Consider the following 10,181-nt stretch of genomic DNA (forward strand, 5'->3'; position numbering starts at 1 on the left):
CCTGCACTGACCACCAGCCTTACCCCGTCAGCCCTAGTACGTACCAGAAACGACCCATCCCAGTCCCTCCCCTTCCTCTGGACCTGCCTTGCTGCACCATAGCTGAGAGATTGGGCCTGTCCATTGGACAAGGTGATGAGAAGTATCATGCACACAAACAACAAAGCACACCCAGCCTAACTGCTCAGACATAGCCAAATAAAACAAAAAAGATAGGACAAATTAAAAAAATATGCAATGAATAAAAGAAGAAAATAACTACTAAATGTTCTGAACACAGAAGACAATATCAAAACATATTAAAAAATAAAAAATAAAAAACAGGACAGGATGGTTCCAGTAGGCATCCAAAATAAAACACCAGATGACCTTCCAGTAGAAGAAAAGGCACTGGAACTACTTGAAAGGGAATTCAAATATCTAATGTTCAGATCTATCCAAGAGTTGAAACAAAAAGCAGACAAAAATGAGGAAAAAAATAGACAAACTCATGGAAAAGACAGACAAAACATTGGAAGAATTCAGGAAAATAATACAGGAACAAAATGTCAAAATAAATTCACAACAAGAAATCATACAAAAACAACAATTAGAATTCCAAAAGATAAAAAACAAAATTTCAGAAATAGACAAGATCATAGAAGGTTTCAGGGGCATATTTAAAACAATGGAAAACAAGATCAGCAAAATTGAAGACAAATAGGATATTACTTTGCTTGAGAAAAAATCAGAGAAAAGAACAAAGTAAAATGAAGAAACCCTGAGAATTATGTGGGATACACTCAAAAGCAAAAATTTGCAAGTCATTGTAATTCCAGAATAGGGGGAGAAAACAGAAAACACAGAGAGGATCATTGAAGAATTGTGACAGAAAATTTCCTAATATCATAAAAGATGAAAAGCTGACCATCCAAGAAGCTCAAAGAATCCCATATAAGATAGACCCCAAAAGAAAATCACCAAGGCATATCATAATCATATTTGCTAAAACCAAAGACAAACAAAGAATCCTGAGAGCAGCTCAAAAAAAACTGAAAAGTCACATACATAGAGGAAGCAATAAGACAAAGCTCTGATTACTCGGTAGAAGCCATGCTGTCAAGAAAGCAATGGCATGACATATATAAAACACTGAAAAAAATTGCCAACCAACATAATATATCCTGTACAACTCTCACTCAAATATGATGGTGAAATTAGGACACTTCCAGATAAACAGAAATTAAGGGAATATGCAAAAACTAAACCTAACTTACAAAAATAATTAAAGGGAGTCCTCTGATTAGAGAACAAACAACATCAGACCGCAGGCTGAATCCAGGATACCAGACCACATCAGCCAAATACCAATCTAGGTAATAAAATCTCAAGGCTTATTCAAAACTAAAAGATTTACAACAGGGAACCAGAGGTGTTCATCTATAAATGACAACAACCTCAGAATGATAATAGATGGAATAATGGTGCAGGTATAGAACTTTCAAATGGAGAAGAAGGCAAGGTGATGGCAAGTAATAGAAGACTGGCTCAATGTTAGGAAGATAAGGGTAAATTTCAAGGTAACCACGAAGAAAGTTAACAAACCTACTCATCAAAATAAAGAAGAAAAACATAAAGTCTCAGTAAACACAAAATCTACAAAAATGAAAGAAAATTCCACAAATTCAGCACAGGAGAGTAAGAGGAACAAAGAAAATAACAGCACCACAAAAAAAAGTACTACAAAATGACAGCTATAAACTCACAACTATCAATAATTACACTGAATGTAAATGGCCTAAATGCACCCACAAAGAGACAGAGAGTGACAGAATGAATAAAAAAAAACAGTATCCATCAACATGCTCTCTACAAAAGACACACCTTAGAACAAAAACACAAATTTATTAAAAATCAAACGATGGAAAAAAAATATCAAGCAAACAGCTACCAAAAAAGAGCAGGAGCAGTAATACTAATCTCAGATAAAATAGGCTTTAAAACAAAATCCACCATAAAAGACAAAGAAGGGTATTATATAATGATTAAAGGGACAATTCATCATGAAGACATAACCATAATAAATATCTACACTCACAATGACAGGACTCAAAAATGACATATAACAAACCCTAATAACACTGAAAAGAGAAATTGACAGTTCCACAATAATAGTAGGAGACTTTAACACACCACTCTCAGTAAAGGACAGAACATCTTGAAAGAAACTCAACAAAGATACAAAAGATCTAAAGGGCACAATCAGCCAATTTGACCTCATAGGCATATATAGACCACTCCACCCAACACCTACAAAGTACACATTATTTTCCAATGCACATGGAACTTTCTCCAAAATAGACCATATCTTAGGTCACAAAGCAACCCTCAACAAAAACCAAAACATTGAGATAATACAAACTATCTTCTCTGACCACACCACCATCAAAGTAGAAATTAACAACAGAAAGAGCAAGGAAAAATAATCAAATACATGGAAACTGAATCCTACCTTGCTTAAAAACCACTGGGGAATAGAAGAAATCAAAGATGGAATTAAAAATTTCCTAGAATCAAACAAGAATGAAAATACTTCATACCAAAATCTTTGGGACGCAGCAAAGGCAGTCCTCAGAGGACTGCTTATAGCAGTAGATGCACACATCAAAAAAGAAGAAAGGGACAAAATCAAAACGTTCACTATACAACTCGAACAAATAGAAAGAGAACAGCAAAAGAAGCCCACAGCCACCAGAAGAAAGGAAATAATAAACATCAGAACAGAAATAAATGAAATAGAGAATAGAAAAACAATAGAAAGAATCAACAAAACCAAAAGTTGGTTCTTTGAAAGAATCAACAAGATTGATAAACAATTGGCCAAACTGACAAAAGAAAAACAGGAGAGGACACAAATAATCCAAATAAGAAATGAAATGGTAGACATCACACCAGACCCAACTGAAATAAAAGGATCATAACAGAGTACTATGAAAAACTATACTCCAACAAATTTGAAAACCTAGAGGAAATGGAGAAATTTCTAGAAACATACTGCCTACCCAAACTAACACAAAATGATGTTGAAAATCTTAACAGACCCATAACGAGAGAAGAGATTGAAAAAGTAATTTAAAAAACTCCAAACAAAAGACAGCCCTGGCCTCTGGCCTTACACCAGTACTACTCAAAATATTTCAGAACATAGAAAAGAAAGGGATACTTCCAAATTCATTCAATGAAACCAGCATAACCCTGATACCAAAACCAGGCAAAGACACCACAAAAAAATAAAATTACAGATCAATATCTGCCATGAATATAGATGCAAAAATTCTCAACTCAATTCTAGCCTATAGAATGCAGCATTGTATCAAAATATAATACACCGCAATCAACTGGGATTCATACCAGGTATGGAAGGATGGTTCAACATTTAGAAAATCAATCAACATAATCCACCACATAATAAAATTAAAAAATCACATGATCATCTCAATAGATGCAGAAAAGATATTTGACAAAGTCCAACACCCATTCCTTATAAAAACTCTCAATAAAATAGGTATAGAAGGGAAACTCCTCAACATGATAAAGGGCATCTATACAAAACCAACAGCCAACATCAATCTTAATGGAGAGAGGCTGAAAATATTCCCCTTTAGAACAGGAAAAAGACAAGAATGCCCTTTATCACCACTCCTATTTACATTGTGCAAGAAGTCCTAGCTACAGCAATATGGCAAGCAAAAGAAATAAAGGGCATTCAAACTAGCAATTAAGAAGTAAAATTGTTTTTATTTGTGGATGATATGATACTATGCATAGAAAACCCAAAAGACTCCAGGAAAAACTACTAGAACCAATAGAAAGAGTCAGCAGAGTAGCAGGATAGAAGATAAACATACAAAAATCAGTTGGATTCCTATACACCAATAAAAAGAACAATGACAAGAAAATCAGGAAAACAATACCATTTATAATAGCCCCTAAAAAATAAAATACTTAGTAATAAATCTAATCAGGGATGTAAAAGACCTACACAAAGAAAACTACAAAACACTACCGCAAGAAACCAAAAGAGATCTACATAAATGAAAAAACATACCACGCTCACGGATAAGTAGACTAAAACATTGTGAAAATGTCAATTCTACCCAAAGCAATCTACAAATATAGTGCAATCCCAATCTAAATACCATTCTTTAAAGAGATGGAAAAATTAATCATTAAGTTTATATGGAACGGGAAGAGAGCCCAGATAAGTAATGCACTATTGAAGAAGAAGAAGAAAGTAGGAGGACTCGCACTGCTTGACCTCAGAACCTACTATACAGCTTCGGTAGTCAAAACAGCCTGATACTAGTCCAATAACAGATACATTGACTAATGGAATAGAATTGAGAACCTGAGAACCCAGAGGTAAATCCGTCCACCTATGGTCACCTGATCTTTGACGAGGGCCCAAAATTCATCAAATGGTGAAAAGACCATCTTTTTAACAAATGGTGCTGGCAAAATTGGATGTCCATCTGCAAAAAAATGAAACAGGACCCATACCTCACATCATACACAAAAACTAATTCAAAATGGATCAAAAACCTAAATATAAAATCAGTAACTGTAAACCTTATAGAAGAAAAAATAGGATCAATGCTAGAGGCCTTAATACACGGCATTCACAGGATATAAACCATAACCAATGACACACAAACTCCAGAAGACAAGCTAGATAACTGGGATCTTCTAAAAATTAAACACACTCATCAAAAGACTTCACCAAAAGAGTAAAAGGAGAACCTACAGACTGGGAAAGAATTTTGGCTATTACAAAGCCGACAATGTTCTTATCTCTAAAATCTACAGGAAAATCCAACACCTCTGCAAAAAAAGACAATACAATTAAAACATGGGCAAACGAAATGAACAAACTCTTCACCAAAGAAGACATTCAGGCAGCTAATGGACACATGAGGAAGAGCTCCCGATCACTAGCTGTTATAAAATGCAAATCAAAACCACAATGAGATACCATCTCACCCCGGCATTACTGGCACGAACAAAAAATAACAAATGTTGGAGAGGTTGAGGGGAGATTGGAAGCCTAATGCACTGCTGGTGGGAATGCAAAATAGTACAACCATTTTGGAAAATGATATGGTGCTTCCTTAGAAAGCTAGAAATAGAAATACCTTATGATCCAGCAATTCCACTCCTGGGAATATATCCTGGAGAAATAACAGCCATCACACGAATAGACATATGGACACTCTTGTTCATTGCAGCATTGTTCACAATAGCAAAAAGATGGCAACAACCTAGATGCCCATCAACAGATGAATGAAGAAACAAACTATAGTACATAGGCACAATAGAGTACTATGAATGATAAAGAACAATGATGAATCTGCAAAGCATCTCACAACAGGGATGAATCTGAAGGGCATTATGCTGAGTGAAATAAGTCAATTACAAAAGGACAAATACTGTATGAGACCACTACTATAAAAACTCATGAAAAAGTTTACACACAAAAAGAAACAATCTTTGATGGTTACGAGGGAGGAGAGGGATGGGGATGGAAAATCACTAAATAGACAATAGATAAGTGTTAACTTTGGTGAAGGGTAAGACAGTATACCGTACTGGAGAAGTCAGCACAACTTGTCTAAGGCAAGGTCATGGAAGCTCCATAGACACTTTCAAACTCCCTGAGGGACCAAATAACTGGGCTGAGGGCTGTGAGGACCATGATCTTGGGGAACATCTAGCTAAATTGGCATAACATAATTTATAAAGAAAATGTTCTACGTTCTACTTTGGTGAGTAGCGTCTGGTGTCCTAAAAGCTTGTTAGCAGCCATCTAAGTACTCCACTGGTCTCATCCCATCAGGAGCAAGGAGAATGATTAAAACCAAAGGCACAAGGGAATGGTTAGTCCAAATGACTGATGGAGCACAAGTACTGCCACCTCCAACAGACTGAGTTCAGCACAGCTAGATGTTACCCAGCTACCACCACTGACTGCTCTGACAGAGATCACAATAGAGGATCCAGGACAGAGCCGGAGAAAAATGTAGAACAAAATTCTAACTCAAAAGAAAAAAAACAAAAAAAAAAGAACAGACTTACTGGTCTGACAGAGACTGGGGAAACCCCTAGTGTATGCCCCCCACCCCCACCCGACACCCTTTTAGCTCAGTAATGAAGTCACTCCTGAGATTCACCCTTCAGCCGAAAATTAGACATACCCATGAAATAAAAACAGCCCAGTGGCAAGGACTAGAAGGCAGGAGGGGACAGGAAAGCTGGTAATAGGGAACCCAAGGTTGAGAAGGGGAGAGTGCTGACATGTCGTAGGGTTGGTAACAAATACCACAAAACAATATGTGTACTAATTGTTTTATGAGAAGCTAGTTTGTTCTGTAAACCTTCATCGAAACTACAATAAAAAAATTGAAGAAGCTTACAGTCTTTTTCATTAAATCAGAGGATAATGGGTTTACTATCGACTACCCTTTTCTACTAGAAAGACAAATTTACAATGCTCCAGAGCAGCTTCTAGTAAAAGAAATAAGTCAAAGCTTTTGAAGTTTGGGTCAGCCTTTTTTACGGTTATTTTTGGATTCCTGAGTAAGAAAAAACCCTTAAAATCAAAGTAAGTCTGTTATTAATTTTTTATAAAACAGAGTACATTCCAAGGGAGCCCTCAAAATGAGACAGTAAATCCATACCTCTGTCCTAGGAAATAAAAGGAAATTTGACTAAGGAAACTTACAGGCAATTGATACTTGGTTCATTGTCTATGATCCTGAAACTCAGGAACTAACGTAGCAACATAAGAGAATAGGAAGAATTTTTTTTTTTTAATGGAACTCAAGATAGAAATTCCCCAAGGTTACTTCTTCATATTGCTGGTGTGGAAAAGTATCCTGTTTATTCTTACAACAATTCTTCTCATTTCCTAGGGGACACTCTCTCCCAGGACTTTTACACCTAGAGATCTGTGGCTAATAAAACAGCAGGCAGAATTTCAGGAAGAGAAAAAGAGGATTTTGAAGATGAAGAGCTTATGCTGCAATCCAGCATGAATTCTCACTTCGAATATTTTTCTATCTGTAATCACTTGACTGTACACCTGAAAAGAGAAAAATTTTCTTACCTACAAATCTGAAAACTCTATCAGGTAAGAGAATGAAATAGGAGACAGGCTGCTAAATTGTCAATATTTCCTATATTTTAGTGACAGATCTGTGCTTGCTAGTATTAAAGATAAATGCCTAGCATTTGAAAACAGATGTCCTATTTCATAAATGAATTGTGGTTGTGGATTATGAAGGCACTTTAATGCCCGCATTTTTGTTACTATTCTCATTCTCAGTTCAACATGCCTGGTTCTCTAGACATCCTCCAAAGCCAGTCAGTCATCTATAAATGTTAAAATTTCAGTGAAAGAAATCATTTCGAACACAGGAGTCTGATTTCTATTTTTTTTTTCCCAAAGATAGGAAGAGTTTTATTTCCCCAAACACATTTTTATGCAATACTGTTTTGTGGGTCAGAAAATCAAAAATGATATTTGGTATATCATCTGTATTTTAAACAACAATGGTCAGATTTTTAAAATACACAAAATATACATGGCCATCAAAAACAGTTACACTGAATGGTTTGAAGGAAGCCCGTCATGAAGGTGCTGTAGAGATTAGAAAATTTCTCAAAATTGCTTCCACATATTAAAAACCTAGAACCACATGGTTTCCCTTAAAGTATTCCCTAATTCATTCATGTTTTCACTCTTACTCATCTCAAATCATTTTTACCTACTGTCAGTGGTTTCTCCAACCTTGAATGATTCCCCTTTTATAGGAAACTACTCAATCCCCATCTTTATTACAGTTCTTAAACTTCTCTCAATGCCTCCTATTCCTATAAATTTCCATCACATCCTTGCTTCTTCCCTCTCAGTAAAGGAAAGTTTATCCATGCCATCTAAAAATGAAAGGAACAAAGAGGAAGTTATTTCACAAAAGTATGTCTGCTGTTGTCAGTGTACCTAAAGAAGATAGGTTAAGTGCTGGACTACTAACCAAAAGGTTGGTGGTTTAAACCCACCCAGAGGCAACTTGGAATTAAAGCCTAGTGATCTACTTCCAAACAGAGGCATAGTAAGGGTAACAAGCACCCAGGGGCAATCTCTAAGTTGCACCCTTCCCAATTTCAAGCTGCACAGACGTTGTTAGCTGTGACATGGTAGCAGAATGACTTCCCCCCTTTTGTCCAGCTGCCTCAGTCAAGCACCTTTCATATTTGTGGCACCTCAGATGTCATTCCACGCATCGTCTGGCACCCTCTTGGACATGCACCTGGGGGCAAGTGCACCCCTCAGACTCCCCTCACTTGCTAGGCCTCTGCTTCCAAAAGGTCACAGTTTTGAAAACCCTATGGAGCAGATCCACTCTGCATATACAAGGAAGCCATTAGTTGGAATCAACTAATGGCAACTAACAACAACAACTTTTCAAATAATGGAAGAAAAAAAGATTCAAAAGATTGGCTGCCTCTCAGTAAACAGTCTGAATTTAGTCAAATATTAAACCTTCTTATAATTAACTTATTTACAATTTTATCAAGTGTTTTAACATTCACTGAAGAAAAAACTATTATTTCAATTCTGCAAATGAAATGAAAATTAATATTCTTTCTTTATTAGAAAACAGAAATTTTAGTTGATGGAAATGGCAAAAAAAAAAAACATGTTTTTTGAATGAGAAGAACTGGAAATTTGTGGGGGCTTTGGAGAGAGCTGATATGCAGAGATAGCCTTTTGGGGTGAGGGAAGGCAATGTGACTGCCAGTGTCAGATTAACGGAGCTAGACGTGAACATGATGAATTTCACTTGAGGCTAGATGTTCCTTAATAGCTAAAGAGTGATGTCATTGCAGGCAAGATAAAGATAGGACTTGAGGAAACAGATCACAAGAGAAGACAGGACTTCAAGGAGACTGAAGCCATAGATACTTCAAGGAGAGTTCCCCATGGGGTGATCTAAGGGAGGAACTGATGAGCCCACTGGAGGAAGAACTTTACTTACCCAGGGGTTCAGGGATATGATAAAGAAAAAAGAGTCCCAGAGCAACTAGAAAATGGAAAATTTATCACCAAAGACGTAACTTAAGAATTCTACTTTGAGAAAATATTAAGGCTCACATTATAGGAATAAACTAAGCTTATCAGCACATGTATCAATGATAACATTTCAAATAAACCTCAGGCTAAGAATATCTGATTAATGTGGACTCTTTTCCTATACTCGATAAGGCTTCATTACCCTCCTATGGATGTGGCTCAGAAAGGGATCAGTGAGGAGATACCTCTAGGCCAATTTATATTCTAAGATGAGGGAAAGCTATTACTACTATTTTAAGGGGCTTTTGTTTATTTCTTTAAAGACTTTGTGGTCTTTAAAGAGCTTAGTGACTTCTTCCCTATTTATTTTCATTAGGCTAAAATCTTCCACGTGGCTTCATAGCAAGTTTAGAGATAGCAGTGTGGTGGACTACTTCAAATTTGTACTCTATTAGAGCTGACTTAGGAAGATGAAAGGAAAGTTGTATCACAATATAGATGTTCACAGGCAGAGAAAACGGGAGGCTGATAATATGCTCTAGATCTCTGAGAGAAAATAAAACACTAATGATAAATCAAATAAAGAAAAAATAACATTGACTAAGTCAGACAAAGAACAGACATGTAGCATTAATATTTTACAGATTGATGACTGACATTCTATAAAACCTCTGAGTTTGGGATCATGTAAAAACAACTATAAAAACAAAACCAGTTGCTATCAAGTAGATTTTGATTCATGGCAACTCCATGTATTACACAGGAGAGCCGTGCTCCATAGGATTTTCTTTGCTGTAATCTTTACAGAAGCAGATCACTAGGCTTTTTACTACAGAGTCACTGAGTAGGCTCAAATAGCCAACTTTTCTGTTAATAGTGGAGCGCAAACCATTTGCATCACCTAAGATCCTTCAAAAAAACTACGTTCTCACTCAAGACATTTTGTCTTGACGAGAAAATCCTGGTCTGGGAGGATTCTGACTCTCGTTAGAGATAGTGCTCCATATATTATTTTGTCTTCTCTTTTAAGTGATGCTGAATCAAACCTCAGTCACTGAATTTCTCCTCCTGG

The sequence above is a fragment of the Trichechus manatus genome, unplaced genomic scaffold (genome assembly GCF_000243295.1).
Source record: "Trichechus manatus latirostris isolate Lorelei unplaced genomic scaffold, TriManLat1.0 scaffold00180, whole genome shotgun sequence".
In the NCBI taxonomy this organism is placed as follows: Eukaryota; Metazoa; Chordata; class Mammalia; order Sirenia; family Trichechidae; genus Trichechus; species Trichechus manatus.